Raw genomic sequence first — 26228 nt, 5'->3', positions numbered from 1 at the left:
CTTCTGTGAGGTTTTTGCTTTACTATGTCCACTTCTGCGTTCGAATGAGAATACGGCACCTTATAATCTGCCCCCCCCCCTTCTCTTAATGTCTCCTGGTCTATTATTTGTGGCATTTATATCTTCTGCAGCATAATTGTATCTTTATGATAGGCAACTTTGCAACACATTATTATTTTAAGGCCCAAGATTGTCCATATGCTTTAGATTAGCTATTTATACGATTTGTGAACTGGGTTTTGTCTCAGTGATTTGGTAAATACCATACACTTTGCCTTCCTGACTCTCAGACCTTACTTAGAGGGCCAGAGAATAATGATCCTCATCATGACAGTAATAAGTGTTTTATACTAACATTTCAAATGACGTGTCATGTGCAGGTATTGTGGTAATTGTCGGTTTGAGTCTGAGGAGGGTGATTCACATCAAACTAGTTCTCTGGAGAGTATCATGGCCACCCACAGCTGATTTCACTGTGTTATTACTGACAGCTAGCAGACACAAACAGAGTCACAGAGCTCAGCTTAAACATACCCTGAGGATGGGAGATGTCAACAAGTGCTCTCAACATCCTTCTGAATGGCAATTTTCAGTGACTTGTGTTGTGACAATTTACAGGAAAAGGTTGGCGTTATCCTAATCAAATGGTCACATACATATATTTAGCAGACGTTATTGCGGGTGTAGCGAAATGCTTGTGTTCCTAGCGCCAACAGTGCAGTAATATCTAACAATTCATCTAAAGTAAAAGAAGGGAGTTAAGAAATATATAAATATTAGGATGAGTAATGTCGGAGTGGCATTGACTAAAATACAGTCGAATAGAACCCAGTATATACATATGAAGTTAGTAAAGCACTATGTAAACATTATTAAAGTCACTAGTGTTCCATTATTAAAGTGACCAGTGATTCCATGTCTATATACATAGGGCAGCAGCCTCTAAGGTGCAGGGATGTGTAACCGGGTGGTAGCTGGCTAGTGATGGCTATTTAACAGTCTGGCCATGAGACAGAAGCTGTTTTTCAGTCTCTCGGTCCCAACTTTGATGCACCTGTACTGACCTCGCCTCCTGGATGGTAGCGGGGTGAACAGGCAGTGGCTCGGGTGATTGATGTCCTTGATGATATTTTTGGCTTTCCTGTGACATCGGGTGCTGTCCTGGATGGCAGGCAGTGTGCCCCCGGTGATGCATTGGGAAGACCACACCACCTCCTGGAGAGCCCTGCGGTTGCGGGCAGTGCTCTCAATTATACATCTGTAAAGGTTTTTGAGGGTCTTAGGGACCAATCTGGATTTCTTCAGCCTCCTTAGGGACCAAGCTGGATTTCTTCAGCCTCCTTAGGGACCAAGCTGGATTTCTTCAGCCTCCTTAGGGACCAAGCTGGATTTCTTCAGCCTCCTTAGGGTCCAAGCTGGATTTCTTCAGCCTCCTTAGGGACCAAGCTGGATTTCTTCAGCCTCCTTAGGGACCAAGCTGGATTTCTTCAGCCTCCTTAGGGACCAAGCTGGATTTCTTCAGCCTCCTTAGGGACCAATCTGGATTTCTTCAGCCTCCTTAGGGACCAAGCTGGATTTCTTCAGCCTCCTTAGGGACCAAGCTGGATTTCTTCAGCCTCCTTAGGGACCAAGCTGGATTTCTTCAGCCTCCTTAGGGTCCAAGCTGGATTTCTTCAGCCTCCTTAGGGACCAAGCTGGATTTCTTCAGCCAGCCTTTCTTCAGCCTTCTTCACCACACTGTCTGTGTGGGTGGACCATTTCAGATTGTTGTTGATGTGTATGGCGAGGAACTTGAAGCATTTCACTGTCTTCACTGGGGTCCCATGTATGTGGATAGGGGCATGCTCTCTCTGCTATTTCCTGAAGTCCACGATCAGCTCCTTCGTTTTGTTGACGTTGAGGGAGAGGTTATTTTCCTGGCACCACTCCGCCAGGGCCCTCACCTCCTCCCTGTAGGCGGTCTCGTCATTGTTGGTAATGAGGCCTACAACTGTTGTGTTGTTTGCAAACTTGATGATTGAGTTGGAGGCATGCGTGGCCACACAGACATGGGTGAACAAGGAGTACAGGAGGGGGCTGAGCATGCACCCCTGTGGGGACCCTGTGTTGAGGATCAGCGAAGTGGAGGTGTTATTTGCTACCTTCACCACCTGGGAGCGGCACGTCAGGAAGTCCAGGACACAGTTGCACAGGGCGGGGTTCAGACTCGAGCCTAATGATGATCTTGGAGGGTACTATGGTGTTGAAGGCTGAACTATAGTCAATGAACAACATTCTTACATACTATAGGTATTCCTCTTGTCCAGATGGGATAGGGCATAGGGCAGATGGCGATTGCATCGTCTGTGGATCTATTGGGGCGCTATGCAAATTGAAGTGGGTCTAGGGTGTCAGGTAAGGTAAGGTAGAGGTGATATGATCCTTAAATAGCCTCTCAAAGCACCTAATGATACAGAAGTGAGTGCTACGGAGCGATAGTCATTTAGTTCAGTTACCTTTGCTTTCTTGTTTAGCTTGTCCGGGAGCAAGGCGGCCCAGCATCGTCCGGGTTAGGGTTTGGCCGGGGTAGGCCATCATTGTAAATAAGAATTTGTTCTTAACTGACTTGCCTAAAGGTTATATACAAAAAAATAAAAAATAAAAAATCCCCTACTACAATAAATGTGGCTTCAGGATATGTTGTTTCCAGTTTGCAGTCACAATTACACCACGAATAGTTAATCATGAAACATACACCCCCGCCTTTCTTCTTCCCGGAGAGGTCTTTATTCCTGTCTGCGCGATGTACTGAGAACCCAGCTGGCTGTATGGACGGGGGCAGTATATGGGACTGAACTAATTGTCATGTCTATTTTGCTTTTTAACGTTCTTAGCTGGGTATTTTCTAACTGAAGTGGGAAAATGTTGGGAAAATGTTGCCTGTCTCTTTGGAGTTTGGCTGTATTTTCATTTGACCACTCACTCACTTACTGTGTTTGTTTGCATGACCTTTGACTTGAGATTTTCTGAGCATCAACACACTAAGTATAGCATGTCATTAATCAAATCAAATCACGCTTTATTTATACAGCACATTTCAGACATGGAATGCAATGCAATGCAATTTTAAAAAAAAGCTGAAATAACACAACAATCATAAGATAAAAAACAAAAGAATGACACAAACAGAACAACTAAAATGCACTCTAAGGAAAATAACATCTAAAAATATGTTTCTTAAATATGTCCACAGTTTCAACCCTCAGGTTCTCTGGCAGGCTAATCCAGAGGCTGGGGGCATAATAACTAAAGGCTGCCTCTCCATGCCTCTTGGTCTTATGCTTTTTCTTCTCCAATTTTTGCCTAAAATTACATACCCAAATCGAACTGTCTGTAGCTCAGGCCCTGGAGCAAGGATATGCATATTCTTGGTACCATTTGAAATGAAACACTTTGAAGTTTGTGGAAATGTTAAAGGAATGTAGTAGAATATAACACATTAGATCTAGTAAAAGATAAACAACTGTTTTTTTGTACCATCATCTTTAAAATGCAAGAGAAAGGCCATAATGTATTATTCCAGCCCAGGTGCATTTTAGATTTTGGCCACTAGATAGCAGCAGTGTGTGTGCAAAGTTTCAGTCTGATCCAAGGAACCATTGCATTTCTGTTCAAACTTTTCAATCAAGACTGCCCAAATGTGCCTAATTTGTTTATTAATAACTGTTCATATTCAAAACTGTGCACTCTCCTCAAACAATAGCATGTTATTCTTTCACTGAAATAGCGACTGTAAATTGGTTAGTTAGATTAACAAGAATTTAAGCTTTCTGCCAATATCAGATATGTCTATGCCCTGGGAAATGTTCTTGTTACTTACAACCTCATGCTAATCGCATTAGCCTACATTAGCTCAACCGTCCCGCAGGGGACCCACCAATCCTGAAGAAGGATAGTGCCAGAGGAACTGAGAGACCTACTGGGTACATAACGTAAAGTAATGTCTGACATGTATTGGGGTGCACAATCATGGATTGATTTAAAAAACCTTCAAATGAATCTAAAAATCACAGGCAGCCAGTACAGGGACCTTAAAACCGCTGTAATGTGTGCTCTCCGTCTGGTCTTGGTCAGCACCCGTGCTGCAACATTCTGTATGTTTTGCAGTTGACCAATGGCTTTCTTGGGTAGACCAGACAGGAGAGCATTACAGTATTCAAAGCCTGCTTGTAATAAAGCATGGATGAGTCTCTCTATATCAGCCTGAGAGAGAAAGGGCCGCACCTTGGCAATGCTCCTCAGGTGTAAAAAAAAACAAAACGATTTTGATCACATTCCTAATGTGTGATTCAAAATTTAGGTCAGAATCTAAAATCTTTATTGCCGTGAATTAAAATGTGTGGCTAGATTCTTTCTGTGTGCTTTGGTTCCAACAAAAGTACCTCGTTCTTGTCTTGATTTAGCTGAAGGAAGTTATGAGCCATCCAAGTATTTAAATCACTAATACAGTCTATTCATTTATATGTGGAGCTAAAATCCCCTGGTGACACAGAAATGCGAAGGTGTGTATCGTCTGCGGAGCAGTGAAAATCAATGCTGTGATTTCTGATAATGCTGCCAGGGGGTAACCGAAATAAACTGAACAGTACCAGACCCAAAATGTGTGTTTTCTCTGAGTTATGTTCACCAAGGCTGACAAAAAACCTTTGACAATTTAAATAGGTCCTAAACCAAATTAGAACTGGACCAGAGAGGCCAACCTACCTCTCCAGTCTGTCCTGAAGGACATCACAGTCAACAGTGTCAAATGCAGCACTTAAATCTAAGAGCTGTTTGGCAGCTGTGTTGGCTCTCATTTACCACTTTAACTAAGGCTATCTCTGTGCTGTGGTGGGCATGAAAACCTGACTGGAATGGGAAAAAAATACAGTTGGCACTTAAAAAATAATTTCGCTGTTTGAACACCAATTTCTCCAGAATTTTCCTTAAGAATGGAAGGTTGGAGATATGCCAAAAATTGCTAAAAGCTGAAAAATCTAGATTACTTTTGTTCAGAAGGGGTTTCACCATATCAGTTTTAGTACAGCGGGGAAAGTACATGTGAACAGAGAGTGTTTGACAAGAGCTTGCGCGTCTCCAGATATTGTCACGCCCTGGCCATAGAGAGGCTTTTATTCTCTATTTTGGTTAGGCCAGGGTGTGACTAGGGTGGGCATTCTATGTTCATTTTCTATGTTTTGTATTTCTTTGTTGTTTGGCCGTGTGGTTCTCAATCAGAGGCAGTTGTCTATCGTTGTCTCTGATTGAGAACCATACTTAGGTAGCTTTTTCCCACATGGGTTTTGTGGGTAGTTGTTTTCTGTTTTGTGTCTTTCTGCACCAGACAGAACTGTTAATAAAGATGAACACGTACCACGCTGCACCTGCACCTTGGTCCTCACCTTCTTCCACCAAGAGCCATTACAGATATGCAATTAAAAACTGTTTTGAAAAAGGTGGTGGGGTTAGGATTGAGAAGGCAGGTAGAAGGCTTAAGTTGTGATATATACGTTTCCTGAGCATGTCTTTGTCAAACATGGAAAATAAATCCATAGTGCCTTTGCATGGTAGGATAGGGCACATATCACCAAGGTCTTGCTTGACTGATACCCAGCCTAATGTTGGTTATCTTATCTCTGAAATATGCCTCAAACTCATCACATTTAAATGTGGAGGGAAGTTCACAGGTTTGCAGAGGTATGTAGGATTTGTATTTTGTAGGGATCCCCTAAGTGTGCAAACTTAGGTAGGAAATGCCAACAACGAACAGTGAGCCATCTTATTCATGCATAAAAAACAAATAATGAAAGAAAAGCATTGCAAGTTTGAATTTTGTAAAGTTAGTGTGGGAGAGGTGGAAAAATGATTATTATCGATCAATAATGACAAACCTCCAGGCATTGACAACTTAGATGGAACTCTACTGAGGATGGTAGCTGAGTCTATAGGCATATCTGTCATATCTTTAATCTGAGCCTAGAGGAAAGTCTTTGTCCTCAGGCTTGGAGGGAAGCCAAAGTAATTCTGTTACCAAAGAGTGGTAAAGGAGCATTTACTGGATCTAACAACAAACCTACAGTATAAGCTTGCTTCCAGCTCTTAGCAAACTGTTGGAAAGAATTGTGTTTGTCCAAATACAATGCTATTTCTCTGTAAACAAATTAACAACAGACTTTCAGCATGCTTTTTTAGAAGGGCACTCAACATGTATTGCAATGACACAAATGGCTGATGAAAGAAATGGATAATAATACGATTGTGGAAGCTGTACTGTTAGATTTCAGTGCAGCCTTTGATACTTTTAACCATAACCTGTTGTTGAAAAACGTGTTTTATGGCTTTTCAACCTCTTCCTATATCGTGGATTCAGAGCTATCTATCTAATAGAACTCAAAGGGTTTTCTTTAGTGGAAGCTTCTCTAATGTCAAACATGTAAAGTGTGGTGTACCGCAGGGCAGCTCTCTAAGCCCTCTACTCTTTACCATTCACTGGCATTAAATATACTGGTTCAACCCTCTAACCACTAGGCTACCTGCCGTCCCATGTTCTTTACCATTCCCCAATCAGGTTTTCCACCAATACTCCTTATAGGACACATCACTGGACTCTATACTACTCTGTAAACTGGACATTGCTTTATACCCGTCACAAGACCCACTGGTTGATACTTATTTATAAAACCCTCTTAGGCCTCACTCTCGCTTATCTGAGATATCTACTGCAGCCCTCATCCTCCACATACAACACCTGTTCTGCCAGTCACATTCTGTTAAAGGTTCCCAAAGCACACACATCCCTGGGTCGCTCCTCTTTTCAGTTCACTCCAGCGAGCAACTGGAATGTGCTGCAAAAAACACTCAAACTGTACCACTTTATCTCCATCTCTTCATTCAAAGACTCAATCATGGACATGCTTACTGACAGTTGTAGCTGCTTCGCGCTATGTATGTATTTTTGTCTTTACCTTCTTGCTCTTTGTGCTGTTATCTGTGCCCAATAATGTTTGAACCTTGTTTTGTGCAGTGACAGTACAATGTTGTGCTGCTGCAATGTTGTTTTGCTACTATGTTGCTACCATGCTGTGTTTTCATGTGTTGCTGCCAAGCTATGCTCTCGTTATGTAGTGTTGTGGTGTCTTTCTTGTTGTGATGTGTGTTTTGTCCTATACCTTTGTTTTTTTATTTTATTTTTAATCCTAGTCCCCTGTCCTCACCGGAGGCCTTTTGCCTTTTGGTAGACCGTCATTGTAAATAAGAATTTGTTCTTAACTGACTTGCCTAGTTAAATGAAGGTTAAATACATAATACATTTTTTTAAAGCATAATCAACATGTTTTGATTATTTAATTTACCTCCAACATGATTGGTCCTACTTTAATTGATCTCACATTATTTCTGTATTTTCCAGAGGTACGTGTAGTCGGGCTGTCTTCATTCAGGCATCTGTGGAGAAAAATGCTGCCCCACATCTCAAGAACTAAGTCCAGGACAGACCTCTTCAGATCTGCCTATCTGCTAGAAGTTGTTAAGTCAGCCAAGCTGAAGAAGCAAGAGCAGCATGTCCTGTTTGTTCAGAGTGAGCGGTCTGTCTACCAGAAGACGGTCTCTGACTGCAAGATCACCTGTCAACACCTGCAGTTGTCTCTGGGGGGCCCTACTGAACCAGCAAGCAAAGACGTCAGGATTTACTACAGCTTTGATTTTGCTCAACAAGTAAGCTTAATTTCCTCCTTTACACCGATTAAGGACATAGATAGATAGATTTCCACCATATATAGATAGATAGATAGATAGATAGATAGATAGATAGATAGATAGATAGATAGATACCATAGAAATATATATATATATATATATATATACAGTTGAAGTTGGAAGTTTACATGCACCTTAGCCAAATACATTTAAAACCAGTTTTTCACAATTCCTGACATTTAATCCAGTTAGGATCATCACTTTATTTTAAGAATGTGAAATGTCAGAATAATAGTAGAGGGAATGATTTATATCAGCTTTTATTTCTTTCATCACATTCCCAGTGGGTCAGAAGTTTACATACACTCAATTCGTATTTGGTAGCATTGCCTTTTTATTGTTTAACTTGGGTCAAATGTTTCAGGAAGCCTTCCACAAGCTTCCCACAATGAGTTGGGTGACAGAGCTGATGTACCTGAGTCAGGTTTGTAGGCCTCCTTGCTCACACATGCATTTTCAGTTCTGCCCACACATTTTCTATAGGTTTGAGGTCAGGGCTTTGTGATGGCCACTCCAATACCTTGACTTTGTTGTCCTTAAGCCATTTTGCCACAACTTTGAAAGTGTGCTTGGGGGTCATTGTCCATTTGGAAGACCCATTTGCGACCAAGCTTTAACTTCCTGACTGATGTCTTGAGACGTTGCTTCAATATATCCACGTAATTTTACATTATCATGATGCCATCCCCGTTCTTCACGGTTGGGATGGTGTTCTTGGGCTTGCAAGCCTCCTCCCCCTTTTTCCTCCAAACATAACAATGGTCATTATGGCCGAACAGATATATTTTTGTTCAGACCAGAGGACATTACTCCAAAAAGTACAATCTTTGTCCCCATGTGCAGTTGCAAACCGTAGTCTGGCTTTTTTATGGCGGTTTTGGAGCAGTGGCTTCTTCCTTGCTGAGTGGCATTTCAGGTCATGTCAATATAGGACTCGTTTTACTGTGGATATAGATACTTTTGTACCTGTTTCCTCCAGCATGTTCACAAGGTCCCATGCTGTTGCTCTGGGATTGATTTTCACTATCAGCACCAAAGTACGTTCATCTCTAGGAGACAGAACGCATCTCCTTCCTGAGTGGTATGACGGCTGCGTGGTCCCATGGAGTTTATACTTGCGTACTATTGTTTGTACAGGTGAACATGGTACCTTCAGGCATTTGGAAATTGCTCCCAACGATGAACCAGACTTGTGGAGGTCTACAATTTTCTTCTGAGGTCTTGGCTGATTTCTTTTGATTTCCCCATGATGTCAAGCAAAGAGGCACTGAGTTTGAAGGTAGGCCTTGAAATACATCCACAGGTACACCTCCAATTGACTCAAATGATGTCAATTAGCCTATCAGAAGCTTCTAAAGCCATGACATCCTTTTCTGGAATTTTCTAAGCTGTTAAAAGGCACAGTCAACTTAGTGTATGTAAAATTCTGACCCACGGGAACTGTGATACAGTGAATTATTAAACTTCCGACTTCAACTGCTAAAACTATATGAACAAGAAATATATATATATAGTGTTTTTAAACTTATATATATATATATATATATATATATTTATATACATATATACAGAGGGGCAAAAAAAGTATTTAGTCAGCCACCAATTGTGCAAGTTCTCCCACTTAAAAAGATGAGAGAGGCCTGTAATTTTCATCATAGGTACACTTCAACTATGACAGACAAAATGAGGGGGGAAAAAATCCAGAAAATCATATTGTAGGATTTTTAATGAATTTATTTGCAAATGATGGTGGAAAATAAGTATTTGGTCAATAACAAAAGTTTATCTCAAAACTTTGTTGTATACCCTTTGTTGGAGGTCAAACGTTTTCTGTAAGTCTTCACAAGGTTTTCACACACAGTTGCTGGTATTTTGCCCCGTTCCTCCATGCAGATCTCCTCCAGAGCAGTGATGTTTTGGGGCTGTTTCTGGGCAACACGGACTTTCAACTCCCTCCAAAGATTTTCTATGGGGTTGAGTTCTGGAGACTGGCTTGGCCACTCCAGGACCTTGAAATGCTTCTTACGAAGCCACTCCTTCATTGCCCGGGCGGTGTGGTTGGGATCATTGTCATGCTGAAAGACCCAGCCACGTTTCATCTTCAATGCCCTTGCTGATGGAAGGAGGTTTTCACTCAAAATCTCACGATACATGGCCCCATTCATTCTTTCCTTTACACGGATCAGTCGTCCTGCTCCCTTTGCAGAAAAACTGCCCCAAAGCATGATGTTTCCACCCACATGCTTCACAGTAGGTATGGTATTCTTTGGATGCAACTCAGCATTCTTTGTCCTCCAAACACGACGAGTTGAGTTTTTACCAAAAAGTTATATTTTGGTTTCATCTGACCATATGACATTCTCCCAATCTTCTTCTGGATCATCCAAATGCTCTCTAGCAAACTTCAGACGGTCCTGGACATGTACTGGCTTAAGCAGGGGGACACGTCTGGCACTGCAGGATTTGAGTCCCTGCCGGTGTAGTGTGTTACTGATGATTGGCTTTGTTACATTGGTCCCAGCTCTCTGCAGGTCATTCACTAGGTCCCCCCGTGTGGTTCTGGGATTTTTGCTCACTGTTCTTGTGATCATTTTGACCCCGTGGGTTGAGATCTTCCGTGGAGCCCCAGATTGAGGGAGATTATCAGTGGTCTTGTATGTCTTCCATTTCCTAATAATTTCTCCCACAGTTGATTTCTTCAAACCAAGCTGCTTACCTATTGCAGATTCAGTCTTCCCAGCCTGGTGTAGGTCTAAAATTTTGTTTCTGGTGTCCTTTGACAGCTCTTTGGTCTTGGCCATAGTGGAGTTTGTAGTGTGACTGTTTGAGGTTGTGGACAGGTGTCTTTTATATTGATAAGAAGTTCAAACAGGTGCCATTAACCTCTTGAAACTCCCCATCCCGGATCCGGGATCGTGACTAAAGCCTCAGGCTCATTAGCATAACGCAACGTTAACGATTTCTGAAAATCGCAAATAAAATGAAAATAATGCGCCTACTCTCAAGCTTAGCCTTTTCTTAACAACACTGTCATCTCAGATTTTCAAAATATGCTTTTGAACCATAGCAATTCACTAATTTGTGTAAGAGTATGCTAAGCTAGCTTAGCATTTTGAGTAATATTTAGCACGCAACATTTTCACAAAAACCAGATAACCAAATAAAATAATTTACCTTTGAAGAGCTTCGGATGTTTTCAATGAGGAGACTCTCAGTTACATAGCAAATGTGCAGTTTTTCAAAAAAATATTATTTGTGTAGGACAAATCGCTCCGTTTTGTTCACGTTTGGCTATGAAAAAAACCTGTATACAGTTATAGCCTCAAGCTCATTAGCATAATGTAACGTTAACGATTTCTGAAAATCGCAAATAAAATGAAAATAATGCGCCTACTCTCAAGCTTAGCCTTTTCTTAACAACACTGTCATCTCAGATTTTCAAAATATGCTTTTGAACCATAGCAATTCACTAATTTGTGTAAGAGTATGCTAAGCTAGCTTAGCATTTTGAGTAGCATTTAGCACGCAACATTTTCACAAAAACCAGATAACCAAATAAATAAAATAATTTACCTTTGAAGAGCTTTGGATGTTTTCAATGAGGAGACTCTCAGTTACATAGCAAATGTGCAGTTTTTCCTGAAAGCGTCTTTGTGTAGGAGAAATCGCTCCGTTTTGTACATCACATTTGGCTACCGAAACGAACCGAAAATTCAGTCACCTACAACGTCAAACTTTTTCCGAATTAACTCCATAATATCGACCGAAACATGGCAAACGTTGTTTGGAATCAATCCTCAAGGTGTTTTTTCACATATCTCTTCATTGATATATCGTTCGTGGAAGCCTGCTTTCTTCTCTAAATTCCATGGAAAAATACTTGCAGCTGAGTTTTGCGCACCAATTTCGGCGCAGGACACCGGGCGGACACCTGGTAAATGTGGTCTCTTATGGTCAATCTTCCAATGATATGCCTACAAATACGTCACAATGCTGCAGACACCTTGGGGAAACGACAGAAAGGGCAGGCTCGTTCCTCTCACATTCACAGCCATATAAGGAGACAATGGAAAACGGAGCCTCAAAAATCCTGCTCATTTCCTGGATGCCGTCTCATCTTGGTTTTGCCTGTAGCTCACGTTCTAGGGCACGCACAGAGAATATCTTTGCAGTTCTGGACACGTCAGTGTTTCTTTCCAAAGCTACAAATTATATGCATAGTCGAGCATCTTTTTGTGACAAAATATTGCGCTTAAAACGGGCACGTCTTTTTATCCAAAAATGATATAGCGCCCCCAGAGTTTCAACAGGTTAATACAGGTAACGAGTGGAGGACAGAGGAGCCTCTTAAAGAAGAAGTTACAGGTCTGTGAGAGCCAGAAATCTTGCTTGTTTGTAGGTGACCAAATACTTATTTTCCACCATAATTTGCAAATAAATTCATTAAAAATCCTACAATGTGATTTTCTGGATAATTTTTTTTTCTCATTTCATCTGTCATAGTTGAAGTGTACCTATGATGAAAATTACAGGCCTCTCTCATCTTTTTAAGTGGGAGAACTTGCACACTTGGTGGCTGACTTGGGAGGTGAATTGATGTTGTGCAAGGTCTTCCATTTTTATTTTGTTATTTCCTGTTTTACAGCTTCAATGTTCTGGAGCCTGGTGTTGTTGTCCCTGAGGAGCGTTCGGACTCAGTCGGGTCATGGTCAAACATATATATTCAACCGTTGTAAAGCTGGAGAGAGGTCTCTCCGTAGTAAAGAGATGCTCTGCTTTTTTGATTCCGCACTCCATAAATCAAGTTCTGCAGCGACTAGTTTGTCTAATTTGGATTATTATCCAGTCGTGTGGTCCAGTGCTGCAAGGAAAGACCTAGTTAAGCTGCAGCTGGCCCAGACACATCTTGCTCTTCATTTTAATCAAAGGGCTGATATATACTATGCATGCCAGTCTCTCTTGGCTAAGAGTAGAGGAGAGACTGACTGCAACACTTCTCTTTATAAGAAACAATGTGTTGAAAATCCCAATTTTTTTACATAGTCAACTTACATACAGCTCTGACACACACACTTACCCCAAGAGACAGGCCGACAGAGGTCTTTTCACAGTCCCCATATCCAGAATAAATTCATGAAAGCATACAGTATTATATAGAGCCATTATTGCATGGAACTTCATTCCATCTCATATTGCTCAAATAGAGAGCAAACCTGGTTTCAAAAAACAGATAAAGCAACACCTCACTGCCCAACGCCTACAGTAGAGAGTTTGTGTGTATTTATTGATATGTAGGCAAACATTTTTTTATGTAGTTCTGTCCTTGAGCTGTTCTTGTCTATTAATGTTCTACATTATGTCATGTTTCATGTTTTGTGTGGAACCCCAGGAAGAGAAGCTGCTGCTTTTGAAACAGCTAATGGGGATCCTAATAAAATACCCCTCAAAAGATCAACACTGTGTTACGTTACAGCCGTACTGTAAAATTGATTAAATTAATGTTTTTCCTCATCAATCTACACACAATACCCCATAATGACAAAGTGAAAACAGTTTCTTAGACATTTTTGCAAATGTATTGTTAAGGGAATTTTAATCAATGATGACTAATTATGTATATATTTCAATCAGGATTGACTAATCTAAATAATATTATGTTACTGTATATGTACTAATCAGAATACTATTATGTTCCTATATATGTATGAATTTTCTTTTTAATCCTAGTACTAAATATAATGTGTGCAAATATAATCAAGAATTAGAACAATGACTGTCTGTTCCTTGGTAGAAATTAATGAACTATATCACCAGAAGGCTTATCTTCAGAAGCATGTCCTTGGCTCGGTCGTATATTATCTTAATAGGGAGAGACATGTGAGAACCATGCAGCCTTTGTATTAGAACGGAGATGGCACGGATTGGTACTGGAACTAATGACGTCATTTTAAGTTTATAACCTGTGGTAAAATGTGTAAGGAGTAGTACTCTCGTGAATAAAGGCTGCTGTTTGACTATAAGACTGGGCTCTGTCCATTTTTATACTAATAAGGGTTATACATATCCTTATGAATTGACAGAGTGTTTAATTTTAATTGGGTGTTAAAACGTAGAGGAATTTAATTACTGCAACATGTATACAACATTAAAACAGAAATACTTTATTTACATAAGTATTCAGACTCTTTGCTACGAGCATTGAAATTGAGATCAGGTGCATCCTGTTTCCATTGATCATCTTTGAAATGTTTCTACAACTTGATTGGAGTCCAGCTGTGGTAAATGAAATTCATTGGACATGATTTGGAAAAGCACACAGCTGTCAATATAAGGTCCCACAGTTGACAGTGCATGTCAGAGCAAAAACCAAGCCATGAGGTGGAATGAATCGTCTGTAGACAGGATTGTGTCGAGGCATGTACAGTGAGGGAAAAAAGTATTTGATCCCCTGCTGATTTTGTACATTTGCCCACTGACAAAGAAATGATCAGTCTATAATTTTAATGGTAGGTTTATTTGAACAGTGGGAGACAGAATAACAACAACAAAAATCCAGAAAAACGCATGTCAAAAATGTTAGAAATTGATTTGCATTTTAATGAGGGAAATAAGTATTTGACCCCTCTGCAAAACATGACTTAGTACTTGGTGGCAAAACCCTTGTTGGCAATCACAGAGGTCAGACGTTTCTTGTAGTTGGCCACCAGGTTTGCACACATCTCAGGAGGGATTTTGTCCCACTCCTCTTTGCAGATCTTCTCCAAGTCATTAAGGTTTCGAGGCTGACGTTTGGCAACTCGAACCTTCAGCTCCCTCCACAGATTTTCTATGGGATTAAGGTCTGGAGACTGGCTAGGCCACTCCAGGACCTTAATGTGCTTCTTCTTGAGCCACTACTTCCTTGCCTTGGTCGTGTGTTTTGGGTCATTGTCATGCTGGAATACCGATCCACGACCCATTTTCAATGCCCTGGCTGAGGGAAGGAGGTTCTCACCCAAGATTTGATGGTACATGGCCCCGTCCATCGTCCCTTTGATGAGGTGAAGATGTCCTGTCCCCTTAGTATAACCCCCCCCCCCCCCAAAGCATAATGTTCCCCCCTCCATGTTTGATGGTGGGGAGGGTGTTCTTGGGGTCATAGGCAGCATTCCTCATCCTTCAAACATGGCGAGTTGAGTTGATGCCAAAGAGCTCCATTTTGGTCTCATCTGACCACATCACTTTCACCCAGTTGTCCTCTGAATCATTCAGATGTTCATTGGCAAACTGCAGACGGGCATATATATGTGCTTTCTTGAGCAGGGGGACCTTGCGGGCGCTGCAGGATTTCAGTCCTTCAGGGCGCAGTGTGTTACCAATAGTTTTCTTGGTGACTATGGTCCCAGCAGCCTTGAGATCATTGACAAGATCCTCCCGTGTAGTTTTGGGCTGATTCCTCACCGTTCTCATGATAATTGCAACTACACAATGTGAGATCTTGCATGGAGCCCCAGGCCGAGGTAGATTGACAGTTCTTTTGTGTTTCTTCCATTTGCGAATAATCACACCAACTGTTGTCACCTTCTCACCAAGCTGCTTGGCGATGGTCTTGTAGCCCATTCCAGCCGTGTGTAGGTCTACAATCTTGTCCCTGACATTTTTTGGAGAGCTCTTTGGTCTTGGCCATGGTGGAGAGTTTGGAATCTGATTGATTTCTGTGGACAGGTGTCTTTTATACAGGAAAACAATCTGAGATTAGGAGCACTCCCTTTAAGAGTGTGCTCCTAATCTCAGCTTGTTACCTGTATAAAAGACAACTGGTAGCCAGAAATCTTTGTGATTGAGAGGTGGTCAAATACTTATTTCCCTCATTAAAATGCAAATCAAATGATAACATTTTTGACATGGGTTTTTCTGAATTGTTTTGTTGTTATTCTGTCTCTCACTGTTCAAATAAACTTACCATTAAAATTATAGACTGATCATTTCTTTGTCAGTGGGCAAACGCACAAAATCAGTAGGGGATCAAATACTTTTTTCCTTCACTGTATCTGGGGAAGGGTACTAAAATATTTCTGCAGCATTGAAGGTCCCCAAGGACACAGTGGCCTCCATCACTCTTAAATGGAAGAAGTTTGGATCCACCAAGACTCTTCCAAGAGCTGGCCTCGACACAGAGCAATCGGGGGAGAAGGGCATTGGTCAGGGACGTGACCAAGAACTCAATGGTCACTCTGATAGAGCTCCAGAGTTCCTCTGTGGAGATGGGAGAACCTTCCAAAACGACAATCTTCTCTGCAGCACTCCACCAATCAGGCCTTTATGGTTGAGTGACCAGACGGAAGCCACTCCTCAGTAAAAGGCACAGGACAGCCCGCTTGGAGTTTGCCAAAAGGCACCTAAATACTCTCAGACCATGAGAAACAAGATTCTCTGGTCTGATGAAACTTGAGATTGAAGTCTTTGGCCTGAATGTCAAGCATCACATCTGGAGGAAACCTGGCACTATCCCTACGGTGAAGCATGGTGAGGGCATCATCAAGCTGTGGGGATGTTTTTCAGCATCCGGGACTAGGAGACTATTCGGGATCGTGGGACAGATGAACATAGCAAAGTACAGAGAGATCCTTGATGAAAATCTGCTCCAGAGTGCTCAGGACCTCGGACTGGGGCAACGGCTCACCTTCCAACAGGACAATGACCCTAAGAACACTGCCAAGACAATGCAGGAGTGACTTCGGGACAAGTCTCTGAATGTCCTTGAGTGGCCCAGCCTGAGCCCGGACTTGAACCCGATCTAACATCTCTGGAGAGATCTGAAAATAGTTGTGCGCCGACGCTCCCCATCAAACCTGACAGAGCTTCAGAGGATCTGCAGAGAAGAATGGGAAAAACTCACCAAATACAGGTGTGCCTAGCTTGTAGCGTTCTACCCAAGAAGACTAGAGGTTATAATCTCTACCAAAGGTGCCTCAACAAAGTACTGAGTTAACAATTGTTAATAACAATTGGGATAAGCGTCCCGTCAAAGGGACAGTTGTAAATCATGCAGCACCTTGTGTCACGATCGCAGATTTTAGAGAAACAACAAATGTCGGTACACATTATATCGGTTAAAAGCATAAATTCTTGTTAATATAACTGCATTGTCCAATTTACAGTAGCTAATACTGCGGGAAAAAATGCCATGCTATTGTTTGAGGAGAGCTCCTAACAACAAAACACTTTTTTCACCGCAATAGGTTTGATAAATTCACCTATGAAGATGAAATGTGTACCCACATTCTGAAATTTTGCTCTGATTTATCATCCAAAGGGTCACAGAGATAACATGAAGTGTCGTTTCGTTTGATAAAAATCATTTTTTCGGATCCTTAAAAGGTCCATATAGCATGCACGATCGGTTTTGTATTTCCATAAGTTCAATTTGAAAAGATAGGAATCTGTGAAAATGTAACCCAAACGTTGTTTCAACCAGTCAAATCATGTTCATATGTATTCCTCAGAGATCCTAGAATGTAACCAGACTTCACTGTATCATTAGGGGTGTAGTATATCATTTTAGGACACCATATTTGATAAGAGAGTGACATCTTCATGGCACACCAATGACGTGGGCGGTCTTCACTTGAACGACTCTAACTTTGTCAAATAAGCACTAATTGGGGTCAAACAAAGCTAGCTAGATAGCCAATTAGCTGGGCTTTACGGGAATGTCCGTAAACCCTGTATCTGCTGTAAAATGTAACTACTAACCTTGTATGACAGCATGCCTTTTCCTTTTGGACAAATATTATAAGAATATTCAGAGTTATGAAGTTATGAAAACTGGTTGTTTTGCAAACGTTGAACTTATAAGATGGCTACTAATACTGGAAAAGCTAAATCAAAGTCCAAGTATACAGATTTTACAATATTCCTGCATAAAAATGTAATATGAATGCAAATGTCTCCTTCACGATTTGCCCAAATGTACAATGGTGACTACACACTAAATGTCATTTAGTTCGCTCATACTTCAAGTTACCCGTCTGAAAGCTTGCACATACACTACTGCCATCGGAATTACAACCAGAGTGATGGCTGGAACTGGGACCTTTCTGTGGCATTTCAAAGATGGTGCTCTTTGTATTTTCTTCTACCAGATCTATTGAAAGTATATCCTCCTACATTCAATTCACATTTCCACAAAGTTCAAAGTGTTTCCTTTCAAATGGTACCAATAATATGAATATCCTTGTTTCAGGGCCTGAGCTACAGGCAGTTAGATTTGGGTATGTAATTTAGGTGAAAATGGAAAAAAATGGAGTCTATCCCTAATTAAGGGTCTGAACACTTGTGTAAATGTGATTTTTCCATTCTTTTCCAAATAAATTAGCAATTTTGGGGGGTCAAAATGGGGTATCGTGTGTTGATTGATGAGGGAAAAAAACAATTTCGTCATTTTTAGAATAAGGCAAAATGTGTAAAAAGTCAACTGGTCTGAATACTTTCCAAATGCACTGTATGTGTGTGTAGAGTGCGTGTGCTAGCACCATGTGCGTATGCATGTGTCTGTACCTGTGTGTGTCTCTTAACAGTCCCCGCAGTTCCATAAGGTATATTTTTATCCGTTTTTAAAATCTGATTCTACTGCTTGCATCAGTTACCTGATGTGGAGTAGAGTTCCATGTAGTAACTTGGGGAATGTGAAGAGACCTCTTGTGACATGTCTTGTGAGGTATGCATGGGTATCCGAGCTTTGTGTTAAACAGACAGCTTGGTGCATTCAGCTCTTACAAAAACAAGTAGTGATGAAGTCAATCTCTCCTCTACTTTGAGCCATGAGAGATTGACATGCATATCATTAATGCTAGCTCTCTATGTACATTTAAGGGCTGGCTGTGCTGCCCTATTCGGAGCCAGTTGCAATTTTCCTAAGTCCTTCTTTGTGGCACCTGACCACACGACTGAACAGTAGTCCAGGTGCGACAAAACTAGGGCCTGTAGGACCTACCTTGTTGACGATGTTGTCAAGAAGGCAGAGCAGCGCTTTATTATGGACAGACTGTTGGTTCATTCATGGCTTTTTCAGACTTGGCCTAAAGTTATGAGTGTTAACGTTTCAAGCCATCTCCACCCCAAGTGAAAACAAACTAATATGACTTCATGTGAGTACAATTTAGATAACTATTACTCACAGCCAAATCTGTCAGAATTCAGGGTGTTAGCGTCACTTTTTATATAAATCGAATCAAAAAAGTAATATTTGTGTAACACTACAAACACATCTACTTTAACAAACTGCAGGACAAACAATTGATGAGACCATGATGTTCTACAGTCTGGAGTATCAGCCATTATCTGAAACAGATGTTGTTTTAGCTAGCTTTTCTTAATTACAATTTTGGACTCGGGTAGATGGAGCATTTGAACTTTGACCTTTCAAGTCTTTGTCAATGAGACATGGAGGACTTGTTGCTGGGGGGGATTGTTTGGCTTTATTTGCTGCATGAGCTCTTCCTTGCCTTGCTTAAGAACTGTAAACACAGATACGGGTCAATTCCTGCAATTGCCTTCCCTACTCCTTGCATCAGGCACATCCAATTCCTGATTATTAATAGCTGTGACTGTTGAAAGGCATAACTACTAAGAACAAATAGGGAACGAACAGCACAGTGGGCAGATGTTTTCTTTTCAGCAATGAGATTGTTATTGATATGCTGAGTGGCAGACGCCACAGGGGGCTTTCATTGTATAGAGGTGATCAGTGTGGGAAAATAAGATCTTGAGATTAGACCTCGTCCATATTTAGAGACTCCATGTTCAGTGTAATGAAAACGGTTATTGTGCTCTTCACAGTCATTTATATCTGTGTGTTGTGCTGTACTGTCTTGCCTGGAGTTGGTATTCCATCAGGCCTGCTCTGTGCTGGGTGGATTCCAATGTCTGTAAAGACAGAGAGGAGATTTACTCTGCTAGGATTTTATTCAAGGTGGCTAAACAAACAATTTGTGTACTCAGCATCTGGCTGTATATTAACAGTGTAGGAATAACATGGCTCATAAGGACTCACAGAAGCTTAATGTAGACTGGGTAATTTGTGGCTGGCTCCAGACAGTGGACATCACATCTTCCAGCCCGGTGACTTGCATTGATTACTGTGTGGAGGCTTTGTTATTCTACCCTAGCTCTGCTGTGTATGCCCTGTGGATACAGTAAAGTTGGGCCACATTGTGTACAGCAAATTTGGCTACATTAAGTAAGTCACACTATGCACAGAATTACTAAAAAAGTATTGAGCCAATGAATGTATTTGTTTTGTGTTTGTTTTGTGATGTGGGATTTAAACCTGACATAAGTTTGTGTTGTGTGTTTTGCCCTAATATAATGTACTGAAAGTTCAGTCACACACGCATGTACGCATGGACACATCAACATGTAGATAAAAGGCTTCCAAAAGGGTTCTTCATGGAACCCAAAAGAGTTCTACCTGGAACCAAAAAGGCGTCTTTAAAGGTTTCTCCTATAGGGACAGCTGAAGAACCATTTTAGTTTATAGATAGACCCTTTTTTTTCTAAGAGTGTAGAGACACACATATATTGGAAAGGCATGTCGTCCTGGAGTCTTCCAGGAACATCAGATTCTGAAGTTGAGTACTTCCTCCCCACCCGCCCTTGTCCCCCATTCACATTTCTTGCAGCCAGTAATACAGTCATTTGTTTGACCTCTGTAATTTTCCTGAAGGACATCCTGAGGAGGAACAATAGTGGAGAAAAAAGCAGAGCAGCAGTTCCCAAGCTTTCCACGCCATTGTTTATCTCACAATGGTACCACTCAGTTCCCAGCGCAATGACACCTGCACTTCACAGTAAATCCCATCAAACAGCGTGCCACACACTCAATTCCGCCCGCTTGAAGAGAACTTGAAGAGTGGGAAAAATGAGAGTCGTGGCTGGTAGAACAGACAAAATATCAAAGTCAGTGTGGCTTATAGTAGGTCCACTGCAAGGCAGATTGTCTGTATCCCTATGGCAAGTACACTCTGAAAAAAAGGTTCAGAATTGTACTTAAAATGGTACTGTAGAAATGATTATCAATGTAGTAGTACCCTGTAAGGTACACCCATTGTACCTTTAGTTGTACCCTTGCAGTTCGCACCTTAAAATAGCCAATAGTGTACCTTACATGTAGTCCACAGGTACAAAAGTATACTTTAGAAAATGTACAAATTTGACTTTTTAGGGTACCGTTTGTTCCTTTTAAGTGGAAAAATGTACCTCTAAAAAGGTTTTTGGGGTGTAGTTTTAACACTGTCAGGTGTAAAGTTGTATTTGCATATTTCCCAGGATGCCGTTCAAGTGACTTGTAGAGTTACCAGTACCACCCATGATTGTGTTTGTTAGTGACGGAGACATGGTTGTTACATTCAATTGCTTTCAGTCCTGTAACCTTCACCAAGTGAGAACCTACGTGAATATTTTATCATTGAAAGTAAACTATTTAATGCAATACATAACAAACATCATAAGACCATCCTTTAACAGCCTAGTTTTACCCCATAACAACGGTAAGCAACTCCTGGTTTGCAGGCCACATCGGGCAAGTCACATTATGCTGGCTTGCAAAGTGATATGTAATTTCTATTGGAATCCAGCCAGAGTTAGGATATCCAAAAATGTGAGCTTTTAATCACCCACAGCCTGTATTTAGAATGACTGCCAAACTAGGGAAAATGTATAAATGAGATTACTAAATGGGAAGAAACCATCTCAGTAACAGGTGCAATAAGTATAATTACTAACAGATTGGATTAGTTCAGAAAAATGAATGTTATTTATATTGTGTCATCAATCAATGTGCATGCAAAAACACACATAATGAAACAAACAATTCTAAAACTCTACCTGCAAAAGAGCATGCTGGGAAATATTATAATGATGGACTTGGTTTTTGAGAGTGTGTGATGATTATACTTTTACATTCAAAATATTGGGCACGAAAATGTACCGTTATACTAGATTAACCTCACAAGCAACCTAAAAGGTACCGAACAGTACCATGTGAGATTAATGTACCCCAGGGTACAATACTCTACCCATCTGTACATTTTCTTCTGAGCGTGTACTGTAGGTACTTATCATAATGAGTACATCTGGCAATCCCTCAAACAGGTAATAAACACTCAAATAGGATATTGCTTATTGGGTCATTTCATATGGAGACTTTTTCACTCCTTTATTTTCTGAAGTGCACAGGGCTTTCTCCCCAAGATATACAGTATACATTGTTCCGGGGGTTGATCCGTTGACAAAAATCCAATCTGTTCACAATAAAATGCAACAAATCGCCCATAATTGTGTCCAGAGCCACGTCTATTTGTCAGCACATGGTTGTGAGTAAACAATCGGGACACCTCTGGTGGAAGCTAAACATACACAGGCCTGGAAACTGCTGACTGAGCCGGGGGAAGTGAGGGAGGCATGACCACACTGCCACTCCCCTGAGAACTGGGATCGCTTTATAAACTACCAGGGAAGTCTGCTTGCCTCCCTGACACAGGCACCCAGTGGACTGGAGACTTAGAAAAAGCTAAATGTGCCCACGAGGATAATGCAGATGGGTAATGGACCAGTGATGTTTATAACATGGTAGTAACTATGTAACAGCAGTGTTGTAAGAATGACTCATTTCTTATTCATAGTTTTCTGTTATAATTACAAATGCTCTATAGAAATATGGGTATAATGGACATGCTTGTTTATTTTACCCATCTGGTTAAACAAGTTCCAAAGGTTTATTGATATAAAGATACACCCATGCTGGTCAAGAAGCACATGTATCTCTCAAGCAATGTTGAAAGATTTTATAATATGACAATAAAAACAGAAAGGTGAATACTTGAAGTGACTTGTAAAACACATTTGTGTGATCCAGCTTTGCCCCTGCAGTTCATCATGCTGAACAATCTGCACTTGATCTGGCCACACAGCATGTGGAACCATATGGAAGAGGGGCAGCTGATGAAATATCCAGTTCTCACAGTCAGAGAGAATCAAACATAATATATACAAGCTATTGGGTTCCTGTGTTGATGATACCACATTAAGAGATGTAGAGAAGAGCACCTTATATAAGGTGTTATGTAATTCCATTCTTTTCTAGAGCTTACATTATAAAACCCTTATACGGCATATTTGTAGGTTACCTCTCTAGAAAATGCATATTTTCACACGCTATTTAAATGGCTTCTATGTACTCCGTAGGTTATTACTTATCTCTGTTACGGCCACATATGTCCTAAAGAAATCAACATGAGGCCTCTGAGAACGAACTGGCAGGAAGGATAAGAAAGTGAATTTGCTTCGTCTGTTGTTAGCCTTCACAAAGAGCACGGACAGGGACAAGCACAGTGGGCTCCTATTATTGTCTCTTTGGGAAAGACACTGATCTACGTCCCTCCCTCAACCCCACGGGCCCCCAGGTACTGACCATGAGAGGCATTTAAAAAAAAAATCTGTTAGGACAAAAGGTCGAAGAGAGGAATTCCCATCGGAATCCACACCTCACTCTGTTGAACTCAGCTGTGTATGATTGTCTTTCTTTCTCCTTACTATGCGAAGGCGGCTCAATTTACAGAACAATTTTCATCTTCTGTTCAGCAGGCATAGGTCCAGAATGGTGGGGGGGGGGGGACCATGCTGGCACAAAAGCCCATATGAATCCAAATACATACAGCCCCTCCGGGTTCTGCATGCCATTGAGCACTTCCTACTCCCCTTTCTCTCCCTCAGCATTTCATTCTGATTCAGGGTAAATCATGTTTAAAGTACAGAGAGAGGATAGGCACAACCTTTTTCATTTCACCCTGACTATCCACACCCCTGGGGGGGAGCCTGGAGACGTTCTAATAATACGTTGAGGAGGGAATCAATGTTGTGTGAGGTAGGCTGGGACTCTGAGAGGTTCACTGCTCGCTGATCGCATCACCTGTCTAGTTGGAGCAGCGCAAACCTTCACATTGGCTGACTCTCAGGTCGCAGCAGGAAAGCCACCCCATTAACTCTGAACAGTCTTCATATTCATGGGAGTTTTAGGCACTTAAATAGCTACATCAACCTCAATCTCAACTTAAAACAGACATCTCTGAGTAATAATTGATTCACATTCATCACATGTTGTAATATTTTCCATTTAAATGGCATGATATGAACAAATCTCGATACAATATAGAAATGTAACAGATTTTGTCATGTTCAGGTTTGAGGGGGCTGTATTTGATGACCTGGATTGTTCACAATCTTTAGAAATGACTCAGCTAATATTTGGGAAATTGAACTGAGGGATTTGCGTACAAAAACCTCCATTTGACAGGTTTCATCTGCTGCAGTGAGATCAATCGTCCTGTCAGTTTGAGAAAACTGCATGGGGGAACAAGAGCAATATTGAGCAGTGGCTCAAGTGGAATGCCTGCCACAAAAAGGATAAGCATTTTTTGTTGCAGCACCAGAGCCCAGCCTCTAATTTTGTTTCATGCTCAAAATAAATATTAAGCAATCCCACTTGCATTTCATTTGGACAAATTGCTATTGAGGACAGTTTGTGTGTTGCATGGTGTAGTATAAAAGCCTTTCAGTACACCCTGTACACCAGTTCCACGAGCTCCAATGTAGTGTTCGTGGATAGAAAGGAGGGTCAACATGTGGTGCTGCAATCTCAGCGGAAACAGCATTCTCATTCATGACTTCATGCTGGTACTGTGATGCCATTTTCATTTTTTGCTGGGTTTAACCAACGGGCGCAGAATCAGATAAATATATTTCCCAAAGGACTCATAATTGGGAAACTAAAGGCTGCAAATAAATGCTTGTCTGTTTCCCTTTACATCATAATGTTCAATCATGCATGTCCCATCTTATCGTCACAATGCGGTGTTACAGCCAGTTTACTGGTCCTTTGATGACATGCTTTGAAATGCTGCAAGACTCCAAAGTCTTGTGATCACGCTGTCTTTCTCTAAGATAAGGTTGCCTGAACCAGTAGGGCATGATTTCAGGTAACTGCAATTGCGAGACTGTTATTATGTCCGTTATATCTCTCTCAGTTGCCATGGTGATCGATCTGGACCTTTACCATTTACTGTAACACCAGAGCTCTTTCAAAGGCTTTTTCCTAAGCAGGGGTTCCCTATGGAATCTCTTTTCAGAGCAAAGCTAAACCAGCTAATAAGCTGTTATCAGGAATAAGACGGCATGATTAACAACAGACCCAGCACTTTTGTCTCTTGATCATCATTGTGGATAAAAGTCTGAGCCATTAGAAAAGCCTGAGCGCCATTCTTTCCAGGAACACCTGGAAAGATCCAGGAAACAAGATGGAGGAATGTTTGGTAACAGGGAATGCATTGCACAAGGTAGCTAACGTTAGTTCTGTCAAAGGGTCAGTCAAATCAGATATCCCTGTTCAATAAATTCACCAAAGGAGATTCAAAAGTCAAAAGATATTGAATGTGATTAACTCCCAAATAACAGTATCTTGTCTTAGTTTTGATATGTCATATCAAGTTGTTTAAATTGCACTTGACATTCAGGCCAATGTTAAACAACTTCTTCAGGATCGGTGTCCCTTCCTTGGGACGGTTGAGCTAATGTAGGCTAATGCAATTAGCATGAGGTTGTAATTAACGAGAACATTTCCCAGGACATAGACATATCAGATATTGGTCGAAAGGCTTCAATTCTTGTTAATCTAACTGCACTGTCCAATTTACAGTAGATATAACAGTAAAAGTATAACATTCTATTGTTTGAGGAGAGTGCACAAATGTGAACATGAAACGTTATTAATAAACAAATTACGCACATTTGGGCAGTCTCGATTCAACATTTGGAACAGAAATGCAATGGTTCATTGGATCAGTTTAAAACTTTGTACATACACTACTGCCATCTAGTGGCCAAAATCTAAATTGTGCCTGGTCTGGAATAATACATTATGGCCTTTCTCTTGCATTTCAAAGATGTTGTTACAATAAAAGAAAAATATTTTACCAGATCTAATGTGTTATATTCTCCTACATTAATTTCAAATTTCCACAAACTTCAAAGTGTTTCGTTTCAAATGGTATGAAGAATATGTATATCCTTGCTTCAGGTCCTGAGCTACAGGCAGTTAGATTTGAGTATGTCATTTTAGGTGAAATTTAAAAAAAAGGGCGGATCCTTAATTAACTCAGGAACCACACCTGTGTGGAAGCACCTGCTTTCACAATACTTTGTATTCCTCATTTACACAAGGGTTTAACATTATTTTGGCAGTTACCTGTATGTGAAACGGATAAGTAAAAATGTGTGAATTTGTCATATATGCGAAAACATAACGTTAGTAAGTATCCTAGTCAAGGATGCGATAATCAAGTAAAATTGGCACTCTACACTTCAGACAGACCAAGTGAAGAGGAACAGAAGCAAACCGTGTATTTGAAGGTTGAAATGCA

General features: G+C 40.9%; 1 long non-coding RNA gene across 1 annotated transcript; it reads left to right on the top strand.

Moving 5' to 3' along the window:
- Nucleotides 1-6916: 6916 nt before the first annotated feature.
- LOC135557188 (uncharacterized) lies at nucleotides 6917-12555 on the top strand. The gene is made up of 3 exons (XR_010458189.1): nucleotides 6917-6963; nucleotides 7427-7731; nucleotides 12419-12555. It is a non-coding gene; the product is annotated as an uncharacterized LOC135557188 (long non-coding RNA).
- Nucleotides 12556-26228: the final 13673 nt, after the last annotated feature.

This window comes from Oncorhynchus masou, chromosome 16, assembly GCF_036934945.1.
Source record: "Oncorhynchus masou masou isolate Uvic2021 chromosome 16, UVic_Omas_1.1, whole genome shotgun sequence".
NCBI lineage: Eukaryota > Metazoa > Chordata > Actinopteri > Salmoniformes > Salmonidae > Oncorhynchus > Oncorhynchus masou.
This window is presented reverse-complemented; position numbering and strand designations above follow the sequence as displayed.